Below are 16,417 nucleotides of genomic sequence, written 5' to 3'. Positions count from 1 at the left end.
CCATATTCATGGATGGGAAGAGTCAACATCACTAAAATGCCCATATTTCCCAAAGCAATTTATAGATTCAACGTAATCCCTATTAAAATCTGATGACATATTTCACAGATTACAACGAATATTTGAAAAATTTATATGGAATTAAGAAAGACTCCAAACAGTCACAGCAGTCTTGCGGAAGAAGAACACAGTAGGAATAGACGGATAACAACTGGTGAAAATGAAACATTAATGAAAAACCTCCTATCAAGCAAAAGCCCTGGACCTAATGGTTTCACAGGTGAATTTTACAAAACATTTAGAAAAGAAATAACTCCTATGATTCTCAAACTATTCCAAAAAATCCAAGAAGAGGGAAACTCCCAAACTCTTTCTATGAGGTCAGTATTATCTTAAGTTTAAAACCTGGTCAAGACAAGATAGAGGAAGAAAACTACAGGTCAATATCACTGATGAACATAGATGCTAAAATTCTCAAAAAAATATTGGCAAAGGGTCCCAATTAGACTATCAGCTGACTTCTCAAGGGAGACCCTGCAGGCAAGAAGGGACTGGCAAGAAATATTCAAAGCAATGAAAATCCAAAACCTACAACCACGAATACTTTATCCAGCGAAGTTGTCATTCAAAATAGAAGGGCAGAGAAAGTGTCTCCAGGACAAAATAAAACTGAAAGAGTTCATTAGATCCAAACCACTGTTATATGAGATGTTAAAAGGACTGGTTTAGAAAAAGGAGGATCAAAACTATGAACACTAAAATGAAAACTGCATCACAAGGAACAACAACAGAAGCTAGGGAATTGAAGCAAAGGCAAACTAAATAGGCAATGAGAGTGGAAAAAGAACTATAGGTATGGGGAGCATATTGGGGGGAGGTCAGCAAGGAAGGGGAAGGGGGAGAGGGAGGGAGATGGTATAAGAATTAAGAAACATTGTAGGAGGGAATGGAATAGACAGAGAGAGGTTGAGAAGAACTATATGTACAACCAATGGAAATGGACTAAAAAGGGGGGACAAAGGGGAGGGAGGGGGGCCACCGGGTGGAGGGGAGCAGAGGGAAGGGAAATTGGAACAAATGTAACACTGTAATCAACAAAACACATTAAAAAAAATATATTGGCAAACCAGACCTAGCAACACATTAAAAAGATCATACAAAACTATCAAGTGTGGGGGGGATCCAAGATGGCGGAGGAGTAAGTGGAAGCTACACTAACCTCCTCCCAGGTCCAGTCTGGATTTACAACTTAATTTTGGAGAAATCATCTGGAATAACCAACCAAACGCTAGCTGGAAAGAAGTCTTATAACCACGGAGAGACAGAAAAGGCCGCTACATCACAACTTGACCGGTAGGGAGTGCGGAGACATGGAAGGGCTGGCTGGGCTCACACGGGTGGCTGCTGAAGGGACTGAGAAGCAGCTCAGCAGCAGAGGATTCCCCCTGAGAAGGGCAGGGTCTAAACCCCCAGCTGGGCTTCCCAGCCTACAGCAACAGAGTGGAAAGTAAAATAGTATCAGCTGTGAAAAGCGAAAAGCCACAGGATTTCTTGCTAGCCGGAGAGAAACAGCAGGAGAAAAAGAACTGTTAAGTGGATCACATACGAAAATATTTCAGCCACCACTTACCCTGGGCTCAAGCAGAGGGAAGGCAGAGAGGACTGGAGACACTTGGGGAGAGTTTGGCACGGTGGCTTTGAGGGGAGAACTGCAGGAGCAGCCGACTGGGTCCCAGTGCTGACTCATCCCCAGTACTGCAGGCAGACCATTCCCTTCCAAGTGGCGTCAGCCTGAGGGGAAGCAAAAGCCCTGCCTACAGGAATTAAGCTGCTACACCCACAGTCTTAAGCCTGACAGCTAATCACAGATTGAATAGATTAACAATTAAAGAAGACAGACAATAGCAGTAGATCCCTGGAAGTCTCCAACAAGCTGCCTAGGGCCAGACTGGTACATGATCTGATGCCACCAGAGGCAGATCCAGGAAGTGCAGATCATTCTAAGAAGCACCAACAAACAATAGGAGTCACAAAAATGGGGAGACAGAGAAACAACCTCCCATCAAAAGGAAAGGTAGAATCCCCAGAAAGAGTGCTAAATGAAATAGAGGAGAGCGAATTATCAGATATGGAATTCAAAACATGGATTATGGAGAAGCTCAATGAGCTCAGCGGAAACTACAAAGAACTCCAGAAAAACTACAGTGAACTCCAGAAGAACCATAAGGAACTTACTGAGAATTATACCAGCATCAAAAAGGACATAGAAGTTATCAATAAGAGCCAGGAGGAAATGAAGAATACGATCTCTGAATTGAAGAACACAGTAGAAGGAATTAAAAGCAGGTTAGAGGAAGCAGAAGATCGGATCAGCGAGCTGGAGGACAACGTACACAAAAACTCCCAGACAATGCAACAAAATGAAAAAAGACTGAACAAGACTGAAGAGGTTCTAATAAAGCTGCAGGACAACATGAAACGTAATAATATCCGTATCATAGAAATTCCAGAAGGAGAAGAAGAAGAGCAAGGGAGAGAAAACCTCTTTGAAAAACTAATGACAGAAAACTTCCCTCACATGAGGAGAGAAAGAGTCACACAAGTCCTGGAAGCACAGAGGGTCCCAATGAAGATGAACCCCAACAGGCCCACCTCAAGACACATCATAATTAAAACGGCAACATTCAAAGACAAAGAGAGGATCCTAAAAGCAGCAAGAGAGAAACAACTAATAACATACAAGGGAGCTCCAATAAGGCTATCATCAGATTTCTCAGCAGAAACACTACAAGCCAGAAGGGAATGGCAAAAAAATATTCCAAGCAATGAAAAACAAAGGTCTGCAACCTAGGATACTATACCCAGTAAAGCTCTCATTCAAAATGGAGGGTGAAATAAGAGCTTCCAAGACAAAAGAAGGCTAAAAGAATACATCTCCACCAAACCAGCAATGCAAGAGATGCTAAAGGGTCTGCTCTAAGAAGATAAAGAAACAGAGAGAGACAGAGAAGAACACGAGTACAAAGGGGAAAAATGACGATGAATAAGTACTTATCAGTAATAACCTTAAATGTAAATGGATTAAACGCTCCAATTAAAAGACATAGGGTAGCTGAGTGGATTAGAAGGATGACCCACATATATGCTGTCTACAAGAGACCACCTTAGAACAAAAGATCTACACAGACTGAAAGTAAAGGGATGGAAAAAAGTATTTCAAGCAAATGGACATGAAAAAAAAGTCGGGGTAGCAATACTTATATCAGACAAAACAGATTTCACAGCAAAGTCCATAAAAAGAGACAAAGAAGGGCATTTCATAATACTTAAGGGAAAAATCCATCAAGAAGATATAACCCTTATAAATATATATGCACCTAACATAGGAGCACCCAAATATATAAGGAAAATTTTGAAAGACTCCAAGAAAGATATAGACAATAACACACTCATAGTAGGGGACTTTAACACCCCATTGTCAACAATGGAAAGATCTTCGAATCAAAGAAACACCAAAGATATTGAGGCACTAAACAACACTCTAGATCAAATGGACTTAGTCGATATATATAGAAGTTTTCATCCCAAAGAAGCAAAATATACATACTTCTCAAGTGCACATGCAACATTTTCAAAGATAGACCACATGGTAGGACACAAAACAAACCTTAACAAATTCAAGAACATTGAAATTATATCAAGCATCTTCTCAGATCACAATGGCTTAAAATTGGAAATCAACCTCAAAGAAAAAACTCAAAAACATTCAAACTCATGGAGAATGAATAACATGCTATTAAACAATGAATGAGTTAACAATGACATCAAGGAAGAAATCAAAAAGTTTCTAGAAACTAATGATAATGAACACACAACAACCCAAAACCTATGGGATACAGCGAAAGCAGTCCTAAGAGGAAAGTTCATAGCAATACAGGCCTACCTAAAAAAGCTAGAAGAATCTCTAATAAAAAATTTAACCCCACAGCTACAAGAACTAGAGGAAGAACAACAAGCAAAGCCCAGATCAAATAGAAGAAAGGAAATCATCAAGATCAGGGCAGAATTAAATGACATAGAGTCTAAACTAACAATTCAAAAGATCAACAAAAGTAGGAGCTGGTTCTTTGAAAAGATAAACAAAATTGACAACCCTTTAACCAGGCTCATCAAGAAAAAAAGAGAGAGGACCCAAATAAATAAAATTAGAAACGAAAGAGGAGAAATCACAAATGATACTACAGAAATACAAAGGATTATAAGAAATTATTACAAGCAACTGTATGGCAAGAAATTTGACAACCTAGAGGAAATGGACAAATTCCTGGAAACCTATAGTCTTCCCAAACTGAATCAAGAAGAAGCAGAAAGTCTGAATAGACCAATAACAGCTAGTGAAATTGAAGCAGTAATCAAAAAACTCCCAGCACACAAAAGCCCTGGACCGAATGGCTTCACAAGTGAATTATACAAAACATTTAGGAAAGAACTAACTCCTATCCTCCTCAGACTATTCCAAAAGATACAAGAAGAGGGAAGACTGCCAAACTCATTCTATGAAGCCAGTATAACCCTAATTCCAAAACCAGGTCAAGACACAACAAAGAAAGAAAACTACAGGCCAATATCGCTGATAAACATAGATGTTAAAATCCTCAACAAAATATTGGCAAACCCGATCCAACAACACATTAGAAAGATCATACACCACAATCAAGTAGGATTCATCCCAGGGATGCAAGGATGGTTTAATATTTGCAAATCAATAAACGTAATACACCACATAAACAAAATGAAAGACAAAAACCACATGATCATATCAATAGATGCAGAAAAAGCATTTGATAAAGTAAAACACCTATTTATGATAAAAACTCTCAGCAAAATGGGAATAGAGGGAGCATACCTCAACATAATAAAGGCCATATATGAGAAACCTGAAGCCAACATCATACTCAATGGGCAAAAACTGAGAGCATTCCCCCTGAGATCAGGAACAAGACAAGGATGTCCGCTCTCTCCACTTCTTTTCAACATAGTCTTGGAAGTTCTAGCCACCGCAATCAGACAAGAAAAAGAAATAAAAGGCATCCAAATTGGAAAAGAGGAAGTAAAACTGTCATTATTTGCAGATGACATGATAGTGTACATAGAAAACCCTATAGACTCCACAAAAAAACTACTCAACCTAATAAGTGAATTCGGTAAAATAGCAGGATACAAAGTCAATATTAAGAAATCAAAGGCATTTTTATACACCAACAATAAAAACTCAGAGATAGAAACTGAAAGAAAATTCAATTTACCATAGCAACAAGAAAAATAAAATACCTAGGAATAAACTTAACCAAGGAAGTAAAAGACCTGTACTCAGAAAACTACATAACACTGAAGAAAGAAATTAAAGCAGATACAAATAAATGGAAGCATATACCATGCTCATGGATGGGAGGAATCAACATCATTAAAATGTCCATATTACCCAAAGCAATTTATAGATTCAATGCAATCACTATTAAAATACCAGCAACATATTTCACAGACCTAGAACAAATATTTCAAAAATTTATATGGAATCAAAAAAGAGCCAGAATAGCCACAGAAATTTTGAGGAAGAACAGAGTAGGAGGAATCACAATACCTGATATCAAACTATACTACAAGGCCACGGTAATCAAAACAGTCTGGTACTGGCATAAGAACACACATATAGATCAGTGGAACAGAATAGAGAACCCAGAAATAAACCCAGGTTCATATGGTCAACTAATATTTGACAAAAGGGGAAAGAACATCAAATGGATTGAAAAGAGCCTCTTCAACAAACGGTGTTGGGAGAATTGAACAGGGACATGCAAAAAAATGAAATTAGACCACCAACTTACACCATACACCAGAATAAACTCAAAATGGATAAAAGACTTAAATGTAAGCCGTGATACCATAAAAGTCCTAGAGGAAAAAATAGGCAGGAAAATTTCAGATATCCCACGTAGCAACTTTTTCACTGATATATCCCCTAAGACAAGGGAAATAAAAGAAAGAATAAACAAATGGGACTACATCAAACTAAAAAGTTTCTGCTCAGCTAAAGAAAACATCAGCAAGATGAAAAGAAAACCAACCATATGGGAAAATATATTCGCCAATGACATCTCAGACAAGGGATTGATCTCCAAAATATATAAAGAACTCATATGACTCAACACCAAGAAGACAGACAACCCAATTAAAAAATGGGCAAAGGACCTGAACAGACACTTCTCCAAAGAAGACATACAGAGGGCCCATAGATATATGAAAGTATGCTCAACATCACTAGCCATCAGAGAGATGCAAATAAAAACCACAATGAGATACCACCTCACACCAGTCAGAATGGCCATCATCAACAAATTAACAAACAACTTGTGCTGGAGAGGGTGTGGAGAAACAGGAACCCTGGTGCATTGCTGGTGGGAATGCAGATTGGTGCAGCCACTATGGAAAACATTTTGGAATTTCCTCAAGAAACTAAAAATGGAACTGCCTTTTGAACCAGCAATTCCATTGCTAGGATTATATCCAAAAAATCCTGAAACACCAATTCAAAAGAACCTATGCACTCCAATGTTCATAGCAGCACTATTTACAATAGCCAAGTGCTGGAAACAACCTAAATGCCCATCTGTAGATGAGTGGATCAAAAAACTGTGGTACATTTACACAATGGAGTTCTATGTAGCAGAAAGAAAGAAGGAACTTCTACCATTTGCAACAACATGGATGGAACTAGAGAGAATAATGCTTAGTGAAATAAGCCAGGCAATGAAAGAAAAATACCTTATGCTGTCACCTATTACAGGAAACTAATGAACAACACAAACAAATGAGCAAAATTGAACCAGAGCTATGTAAACAAGAAGCAGACTAACAGTAACAAGGGGGGAGGTGGGAGGGAGAGAAGGGGGTAAGAAGGGGAAGTGTCAAGTTAAAGAACATGTATAAATGACCCACGGACATGGGCAACTGAGTGGGGACTGAATGTGGGGGAAGGGAGGGGCAGGGTGCAGGGAAGCAAGAGGGGTAAAAAAGTGAGAAAACTGTAATGGAAAAACAAACAAAAAAATTTTTTTTAGTGGGGGAAAAATGAAAATATGAAGAATGGAAATGCCAGTTCAGTGAATATTAGGTCAAAGATTTTCCTTCACGTTGTATATTTTTCTCCCTATTTGATCTCTCCAGAGTTTGGCATTCTAAACAAGTAATGACTTAAGTTTCTTTGCATAGACCTAATAAGACCAGTTGTTAATAGAGGTTCCTTTTTTTTACCAAGTCTTTGACTGGAATGTCAAGCCTAAAGGAAACATACTTGGGCTCAAGTTGTTACCAAAAAGCCCTGAGGAACTGGGAATGACTTTCAAAGGTAATAAAAGCCCACGAGATAAAAGGCCTGCTACCGTGGTTGGTTGTGCGGTCCACAGCAATCTCCCCAGGGAAGGAACGAAGGTTGTTTTCCTGAAAGATGGCTAGAAGGGACCTTAAGGCACAATGGAAAACCAGAAAGACTTGGAAAGGACAGGTGTGTACAGGCAAGGATGAATGCCAGGTATGTGGCCCAGCTTCTGTGCCCTGAAGAGCAGACTGAGGGTCACCCTAAATGTTCCTTGGGTAAGTTCCAGCAAAGCAGAACTAAAGATCATAAGTGATCATTTGCTACTCTTGTTATGTTTATGCAAATGAATGGATAAATTAAAAATGGACTTAATGTAGTCCTTTTAAAGACAAGGAGGGTAATCTTAGGGAGAAAAATCACTATTCAAGGAAAATCACAATGATCAGTAGTAGACTGTAAAGTAGGGCAGCTAACCGTCTTAAAAGTTTCTTCTCATTTATAATATGGCTTCACTTGAAAATTAAACCATGTCTGTGATATCACCAAAGAGATTCAAGTTGCAGGCAAGTAGAATGTCAAGTGCCTTGCAACGGGATGTCTTCCCAATAAGACAATCTTACAAATTTAGAGACTTGTTTGTTGGTTATGTTACATAAATTAACATGTGTTTTCTGTTTTCAAAGGACATAAGCCTATGACTACATTACCTGAGTGATTGTACGCATAAGCCTGACTTAATCCTCTCTGCAGCGCTGCCTCCTGAGACTCAATGGTTTGGCTGGAGTAAATGGCTGGGTTGGTGAAGATTGAGGTGGTTTGTGGGCTTCACTTTAAAACTGGTTTCTCTTTTTTATCTTAATGGCTTGGACAGAAATGGCCTAGAGGTCTGAGGTGGGGGAAACATAAACTATTTCCCTCAGCCCAAACTAAATATAATGGGCAAAAGGGTTTTGAACAGATGAGATGTGCCTAGTACACCTTCCTCAAAAGAAGCCTTTTTTTTTTTTTTCCCTAATGTGGAACATTGAAAAATTAATCCCTGCCTTTTGTCATCTAGTAGTTATGGATTGAATGATGTCTTTTAACCATTTTTGCCAAATCTGTTGGCCCCAGAACACAACAAGGATGCCAGCCTTGTTAAACCAAGCACGCCGTTGACCGGAGACAGCCAACTGACCTGGAGTCTGCACGATCCTTCCCCATGTGGGAAGGCCACCCTCCCCTCCACACCCCCACTATTATTAGGGATTTCTGGACCCAAGGGTAGGTAGGATGATGACCATGTCCAGCTTGAAGCAGCTAGAGGAGCTTGAGACCTTCGCCCATTGTCCTTTACAAGATTACAAAGGGTCTTAATATCTGAGAGGGAGGGATAGTTATATTTTACGAACCATGGGTATGGACTTGGGGGGGGAGATGCTGGGTGGAGGGGAGTAAAGGGGTAAAAACTGGAACTATTGTAACAATGTAATCAATAAAGAAAAGCTGGGGGAAAAAAAACACTATCAAGTGTGATACATCCCAGGGATTCAAGGATGGTATAATTTTCACAAATCAGTAAACATAATAATATGAAAGACAAAGATCACATGATCATATCAATAGATACAGAAAAAGCATTTGATAAAGTACAACCTCCATTTATGAGGAAAACACTCAGCAAAATTAAAATAAAGTGAGCATACTTCAACATAATAAGGCTATACATGTAAACCTGAAGCAAACATTATACTCAATGGGAAAAATTAAAAGCATTCCCCCTGAGATCATCAAGAAGACAAGAATGTCCACTTACTCCACTGCTATTCAACATTGTCTTCGAAGTTCTAGCCACAGCAATCATACAAGTAAGAGAAATAAAAAGCATCCAAGTTGGAAACGAGGAAGTAAAACTGTCATTACTTGCAGATGACATGATAGTGTACTTAGAAAACCTTATAAACTCCACTAAAAAACTACTCAACCTAATAAGTGAATTTGGCAAAATAACAGGGTACAGAGTCAATATTCAGAAATTCAAGGTATTTCTGTGCACCAACAGTAAAATATCAAAGATAGAAACTAGAAAAAAAATCCCATTTACTATAGCAACAAGAAAAATAAAATATCTATAAATAATCTTAACCAATGAGGTAAAAGACCTGTACTTGGAAAACTACAGACACTGAAGAGAGAAATTGAGAAAGATACTAATAAATGAAAGCATATACCATGTTCATAGATAGGAGGAATCAAAATCATTAAAGTGTCCATAGTACCCAAAGCAATGCAATCTCTATGAAAATACCAATGAAATATTTCACAGACCTAGAACAAATATTTCAAAAATTTATATGGTACCAAAAAAGACCACTAATGGCCACACCAATCTTGAGACAGAAGAACACAGTAGGAGGACTCACAATGCCTGATATCATACTATACTACAAGGCCCCTGTAATCAAAACAGTCTGATACAGGCATAAGAAAAGACATATAGGTTAATTGAACAGAATCAAGAACCCAAAAATAAGCCCAGGTCTATATGGTCAACTAATTTTTGACAAGGGGAAGGAGCATAAAATGGAGTGAAAAGAGCTCTGTAACAAATGGTGCTGGAAGAATTGTATAAGGACATGCAAAAAAAAAAAAATGACACTAGATCACCAACTTGCACCTTGCATCAGAATAAATTCAAGATGGATAAGAGACTTAAATGTAAGCCATGACACTATAAAAGTCCTAGAGAAAACATAGGCAGGAAATTTTCAGATATCCTATGTAGCAATATTTTCACTGATATATCTCCTAAGGCAAACAAAATAAAGGGAAGAATAAACTGGTGGGGAATACATCAAACTAAAGAGTTTCTGCTCAGCAAAAGAAAGCATTAGCAAGATAAAAAGGGACCAACATATGAAAAAACATATTTATCAATGACGTCTCAGACAAGAGATTGATCTAAAATATAAAGAAATTATACCACTCAAGACCAAGAAGACAGACAACCCAATTAAAGAACAGACAAAGGACCTGAACAAACACCTCTCCAAAGAGGTCATACAGAGGGTTTATAGGCATATGAAAGAATGCTCAACATCACTAAACATCAGAGAGATGCAAATAAAAACCACAATGAGATACCACCTCCCACTGGTCAGAGTGGCCATCATCTACAAATCAACAAACAAGTGCTAGCAAGGACGTGGAGGAAGCCAAACCCCAGTGCACTGTTGGTGGGAATGCAGACTAGTGTAGCCATTATGGAAAACTGTATGGACGTTCCTCTAAAAACTAAAAATGGAACTGCTTTTTGATCCAGCAATTTCATTACTAAGGTTATACTCAAAGAATCCTGAACCAATTCAAAAGCAACTATGCACCCTTATGGTTCTAACAGTTCTATTCACAATATCTAAGTGCTAGAAACAGCCTAAAGTGCCCATCTGTAGATGAGTAGATCAAAAAATGGTGGTATATTTACCCAATGGAATACTATGCATCAGAAGGATGGAATTAGAGCAAATTATGCTTAGTGAAATAAGTCAGGCAACAAAAGGCCAATACCATATGGTATCACCTAAACCAGGAAACTAATACACAGCACAAACAAATGAGCAAAATTGAACCTGAGGCTTGACATGATAGTGCACATAGAAAACTCTGTACGAAGTAAGACACAGCAGGAAGGCATATTAGCAAGACAGTCTTATCCAAGAAAGTCTTAGGAATCACATTGCCTTTCATATATTAACAATTAGGCTTTCTTCCCATCCAATCCCATCAGAGGGACCAAAAACTTTATTTGGACCTGTCTTTCTTCCCAAATTAGCCTCTAATGCCACTTATCAGAGACCATCTTGCTTCTGGGCAACCAGACGTTAAACTCCCTAACCATCTTGCTTCATTCAAGGACATCCCTTTTATTATTATTAAATTTTAAATTATTATTTTAATATAATAAAATATTACAGTTTATTATAGATACAAATATTGTACACTAGCAATGTAATACATATCTGTGAGTATTTTCATTATATTTTGTTAATCTTGTTTCATATCTAGTTCTTTTATTTTTGATTTCTCATCACTGTTAGAAATAAAAATGTGTTCTTACAAAATGGGTTAAATTATTTTTGAACTTTTATTGTTGACACTATGTCCACATTCCCTGTCACCCTTTGTCCACCTCCAGCCAGCCTCCACCCACTTCTCTCAGGCCTCACCACACTGTTGTCCGTGTCCTTCAACTACTTCCATGCAGTCCCTCCTTCCTTACCTTCCTGACAGTTGTCAGTATGTTTCATGTATCCATGCCTCTATTTTTAATTTTCTCATCAGTTTATTTTATTAATTAGATTCCACATATAAGTGAGATCATATGGCATGCATCTCTCTCTGGTTTATTTCACTTAGCATAATAATCTTCATCTCTTTTAAAACTAAAATTTTCTAATTTTCTGACCAAGTGACTCAAGCCAGATTGGTGTTCAACAAATCAATGTTAAGTTGATGAATAAGTAAATTAAAAAATAAATGAATGAATAAATTTATAAAAGAAATTCATAAAAACTTAACTTTCTTTTCCTCAACTCCCACTCCAACTAAGTTGGGGGCCTCTGGCTCTGTTCCAACCTAGGCCCAGTGATTTCAAAAGTACTGGTTTTTGACACATATGAGGCAGTGAATGACTAAGTCCTCCTATGTTTAACAAAGATCAACCCACCCCTGGAGCCTCCTTCAATCTACAGGTTGATGTCTTTCCTCAGTAGTAGAAAAATCAAATATTTTTTCTGCTTTGTTCTTCCTCTCTTCTTTCTCATTTTCTTCTGAAACTCCAACTAATCATATATGTATTAGACCCTCTTATTTGTCCTCCTTTTTCTTTTATATTCCTTCCTGGATTTTCCATTTTTTTGTCTTACAGTGTTACTCTCTAGTTTCTTCTGACTTATGTTCCAACTTAGTAATTTTTATCTGGTCCGAAAAACCAACTGCACTAGTAAGAATAAGACAAGGCTTAGCAAAGCTAAATGACTTGCTATTTTTCCTAAAAGTTTAGTCAAAAATATCATGATTCAATCACATACTGTAACATGTTTTCCAAAAAGGCATCAATTAATACTATAATAATATACTATTAGCTCTATTTAATGTTATTAAATCTATCCATTGAGTTCTTTTTTTAAATCATTTTAATTTTATTTTTTGGTTTTTCAATTACATTAGTCCCATTTTTCCCCCATTGCTCCCCCTGCCAGCCCACCCCTTCTCTCACAATCATATCCCTCCCCAATGTCCATGTCCATGAGTCATTTATACAAGCTCCTTGACTAAACCCTTCCCTTACTTATCCCCCTTCTCTCCCTCCCCCCTGCCCCCTATTGACTGTTATTCTGCTCCTTGTCCTATTTAGTTCATTTGTTTATGTTGTTCTTTAGTTTCCTGTATTAGGTGATATCATATGATACTTTTCTTTTTTTGCCTGGCTTATTTCACTAAGCATAATTCTCTCTAGTTCCATCCATGTTGTTGCAAATGGCAGGAGTTCCTTCTTTCTCTCTGCTGCATAGTATTCCATTGTGTAAATGTACCTCAGTTTTTTGATCCACTCATCTACAGATGGGCACTTAGGCTGTTTCCAGCACTTAGCTATTGTAAACAGTGCTGTTATGAACATAGGGGTACAAAGTTCCTTTAAATTAGGGTTTTAGGATTTTTTGGGTATAATCCTAGCAGTGGAATCGCTGGTTCAAAAGGAAGTGCCATTTTTAGTTCTTTGAGGTAATTCCATACTGTTTTTCATAGAGGCTGCACCAGTCTGCATTCCCACCAACAGTGCAGTAGGGTTCCCATTTCTCCACACCCTCGCCAGCACTTGTTGTTTGTTGATTTGTTGATGATGGCCATTCTGACTGGTGTAAAGTGGTATCTCATTGTGGTTTTTATTTGTATCTCTCTGATGCCTAGTGATGTTGAGCATTTTTTCATGTGTCTATGGATTTTCTGTATGTCCTCTTCGGGGAAGTGTTTGTTCAGTTCCTTTGCCCATAGTCCTGGATTTCTTTCTGGACTCTCTGTTCTGTTCCATTGATCTATATGTCTGTTCTTATTCCACAGTGGCTCTGTAGTATTGTTTGATGTCTGGTATTGTGATTCCTCCTGCTGTGTTCTTCTTCTTCAAGATTGCTTTGGTTATTCGGGGTCTTTTTTGGTTCCATATGAATTTTTGTGGTATTTGTTCTAGGTCAGTGAAATATGTCATTGGTATTTTAATAGGGATTGCATTGAATCTGTAAATTGCTTTGGGTAGTATGGCCATTTTGATGATGTTGATTCTTCCCATCCAAGAACATAGCATTTGCTTCCATTTATTTGTATCTTCCTCAATTACTTTCTTCAATGTCAGGTAATTTTCAGAGTACAGGTCTTTTATCTCTTTGGTTAAGTTTATTCCTAGGTACTTTATTTTTCTTGTTGCTATAGTAAATGATATTTCCTTTTTTGTCTCTGTCTCTGATATTTTATTGTTGGTGTACAGAATGCCTTAGATTTCTGTATATTTATTTTGTACCCTGCTATTTTGCCAAATTTGCTTATTATATCGAGTAGTCTTTTAGTGGAGTCTATAGGGTTTTCTATGTATACTATCATGTCATCTGCATATAATGATACTTGAACTTCTTTTTTCCCAGTTTGGATGCCTTTTATTTCTTTTTCTTGTCTGATTGCTGTGGCTAGAACTTCCAACACTATGTTGAAAAGGAGTAAAGAGGGTGAACAGCCTTGTCTTGTGCCTGATTTCAGGGGGAATGCTTTCAGTTTTTGTCCCTTAAGTATGATGTTGGCTTCGGGCTTCTCATATATAGCCTTAATTATGTTAAGGTATGCTCCCTCTAGTCCCATTTTGCTGAGTGTTTTCATCATAAATGGGAGTTGTACTTTATCAAATGCTTTTCCGCATCTATTCATATGATCATGTGATTTTTGTCTTTTATTTTCTTTAGGTGATGTATTATATTTAATGATTTGTGAATATTAAACCATCCTTGCATCCCTGGGATGAATCCCACTTGATCGTGGTGTATGATCTTTTTGATGTATTGCCGGATACTGTTTGCCAGTATTTTATTGAGGATTTTAGCATCTATGTTCATCAGTGATATTGGCCTGTAGTTTTCTTTCTTTGTTGTGTCTTGACCTGGTTTTGGGATTAGGGTAATACTGGCTTCATAGAAAGAGTTTGGGATTTTTCCCTCTTCTTGGATTTTTTGGAATAGTTTGAGGAGGGTAGGAGTTAGTTCTTCCCTAAATGTTTTGTAAAATTCACCTGTAAAGCCATCCGGTCCAGGGCTTTTGTGTGCTGGGAGATTTTTGATTACTGTGTCAGTTTCCTTCTTTGTTATTGGTCTGTTGAGACTTTCTACTTCTTTCTGATTCAGTTTTGAAAGGTTATATGTTTCTAAAAATTTGTCCATTTCTTCTAGGTTGTCAAATTTCTTGCCATACACTTTGTAGTAATTTTTTACAATTGTTTGTATTTCTGAGGTATCAGCCATGATTTCTCCTCTTTCATTTCTGATTTTGTTTATTTGGGTCTTCTCTCTTTTTTTCTTGATGAGCCTGTCTAGAGGCTTGTCGATTTTGTTTATTTTTTCAAAGAACCAGCTCCTAGTTTTGTTGATTTTTTGGATTGTTTATTTAGACTCTATGTCGTTTAATTCTGCTTTGATCTTGATGATTTCCTTCCTTATTTTGCCCTAGACTTGGTTTGTTGTTGTTCTAGTTCTTGTAGCTTTATAATTAGATTTTTTATTTGAGATTCTTCTATCCTTTTCAGATATGTTTGTACTGCTATGAACTTCCTTCTTAGGACTGCTTTTGCTGTGTCCCATAGGTTTTGGGCTGTTGTGTGTTCATTGTCATTAGTTTCTAGAAATTTATTGATTTCCTCTTTGATGTCATTGTTAACCATTCATTATTTGATAGCATATTATTCATTCTCCATGAGTTTTGGTGTCTTTGATTTTTTTTCTCTGAGGTTGATTTTTAGTTTCAAGTCATTGTGGTCTGAAAAGATGCTTGATATGATTTCTATTTCCTTGAATTTCTTGAGGCTTGTTTTGTGTCCTATTATGTGGTCTATCTTTGAAAATGTCCCATGTGCACTTGAAAAGAATATATATTTTGCTTCTTTGGTGTGAAAAGTTCTATATATATCAGTTAAGTCCATGTGGTTTAGTGCGTTGTTCAATGCCCGTATATCCTTGGTGTTTCTTTGCTTCGATGATCTGTCTATTGTTGCTAATGTAGTGTTTAAGTCCCCTACTATGAGTGTGTAGTTGTTGATATCCTTCTTGTGGTCTTCTAGTATTTGCTTTATGTATTTGGGTGCTCCTACATTGGGTGTATATATGTTTATCAGTATTATATCTTCTCGATGGATTGTTCCTTTAAGTATTATGAAATGTCCTTCTTTGTCTCTTTGTATTGCCCTTGCTTTGAAATCCATTTTGTCTGATATGAGGACTGCTACCCCAGCTTTTTTTCAGGTCTGTTTGCTTGGAATATTTTTTTATATCCCTTTACTTTCAGTCTATGTAAACCATTCTCGGCGGTGCAGCTAGACTCTTAAGAAGCTACACCATCGTCTCTCGAGACGGACGGCTGCCGACGACGACGACGACGATGTAAACCTTTTGTTTTGAGGTGTGTTTCTTGTAGACAGCAAATATGTGGGTCCTGTTTTATTATCCATTCCATTACTCTATGTCTTTTAATTGGAGCATTTAGTCCATTTACATTTAAGGTTATTATTGACATATATTTATTCATTTCTCTTTGTACCTCTGTTCCTCTACTCTTTTTTTGTTTTTTTCTCTTCCTTTTTTTAGAGTATTCCCTTTAGCATCTCTTTCAATGCTGGCTTGGTGGAGATGTATTCTTTTAGTCTTCCTTTGTCTGGGAGACTCCTTATTTCACCTTCCAGTTTGAATGAAAGCCTTGCCGGGTAAAGTATTTTTGGTTGTAGGCCTTTGTTTTTCATTGCTTGAAATATTTTTG

General features: G+C 37.4%; 1 pseudogene; it reads left to right on the top strand.

Moving 5' to 3' along the window:
- The first annotated feature begins 1,187 nt into the window (after positions 1-1,187).
- The window catches only part of LOC150019080 (SNRPN upstream reading frame protein pseudogene), a 78,949-nt pseudogene continuing 63,719 nt past the window's right edge, over positions 1,188-16,417 (top strand).

This window comes from Furipterus horrens, unplaced genomic scaffold, assembly GCF_987537825.1.
Source record: "Furipterus horrens unplaced genomic scaffold, mFurHor1.1.pri manual_scaffold_2, whole genome shotgun sequence".
Classification (NCBI taxonomy): domain Eukaryota; kingdom Metazoa; phylum Chordata; class Mammalia; order Chiroptera; family Furipteridae; genus Furipterus; species Furipterus horrens.
The sequence above is the reverse complement of the archived record's forward strand: the minus strand, read 5'-3'. Positions and strand labels throughout refer to the sequence as shown.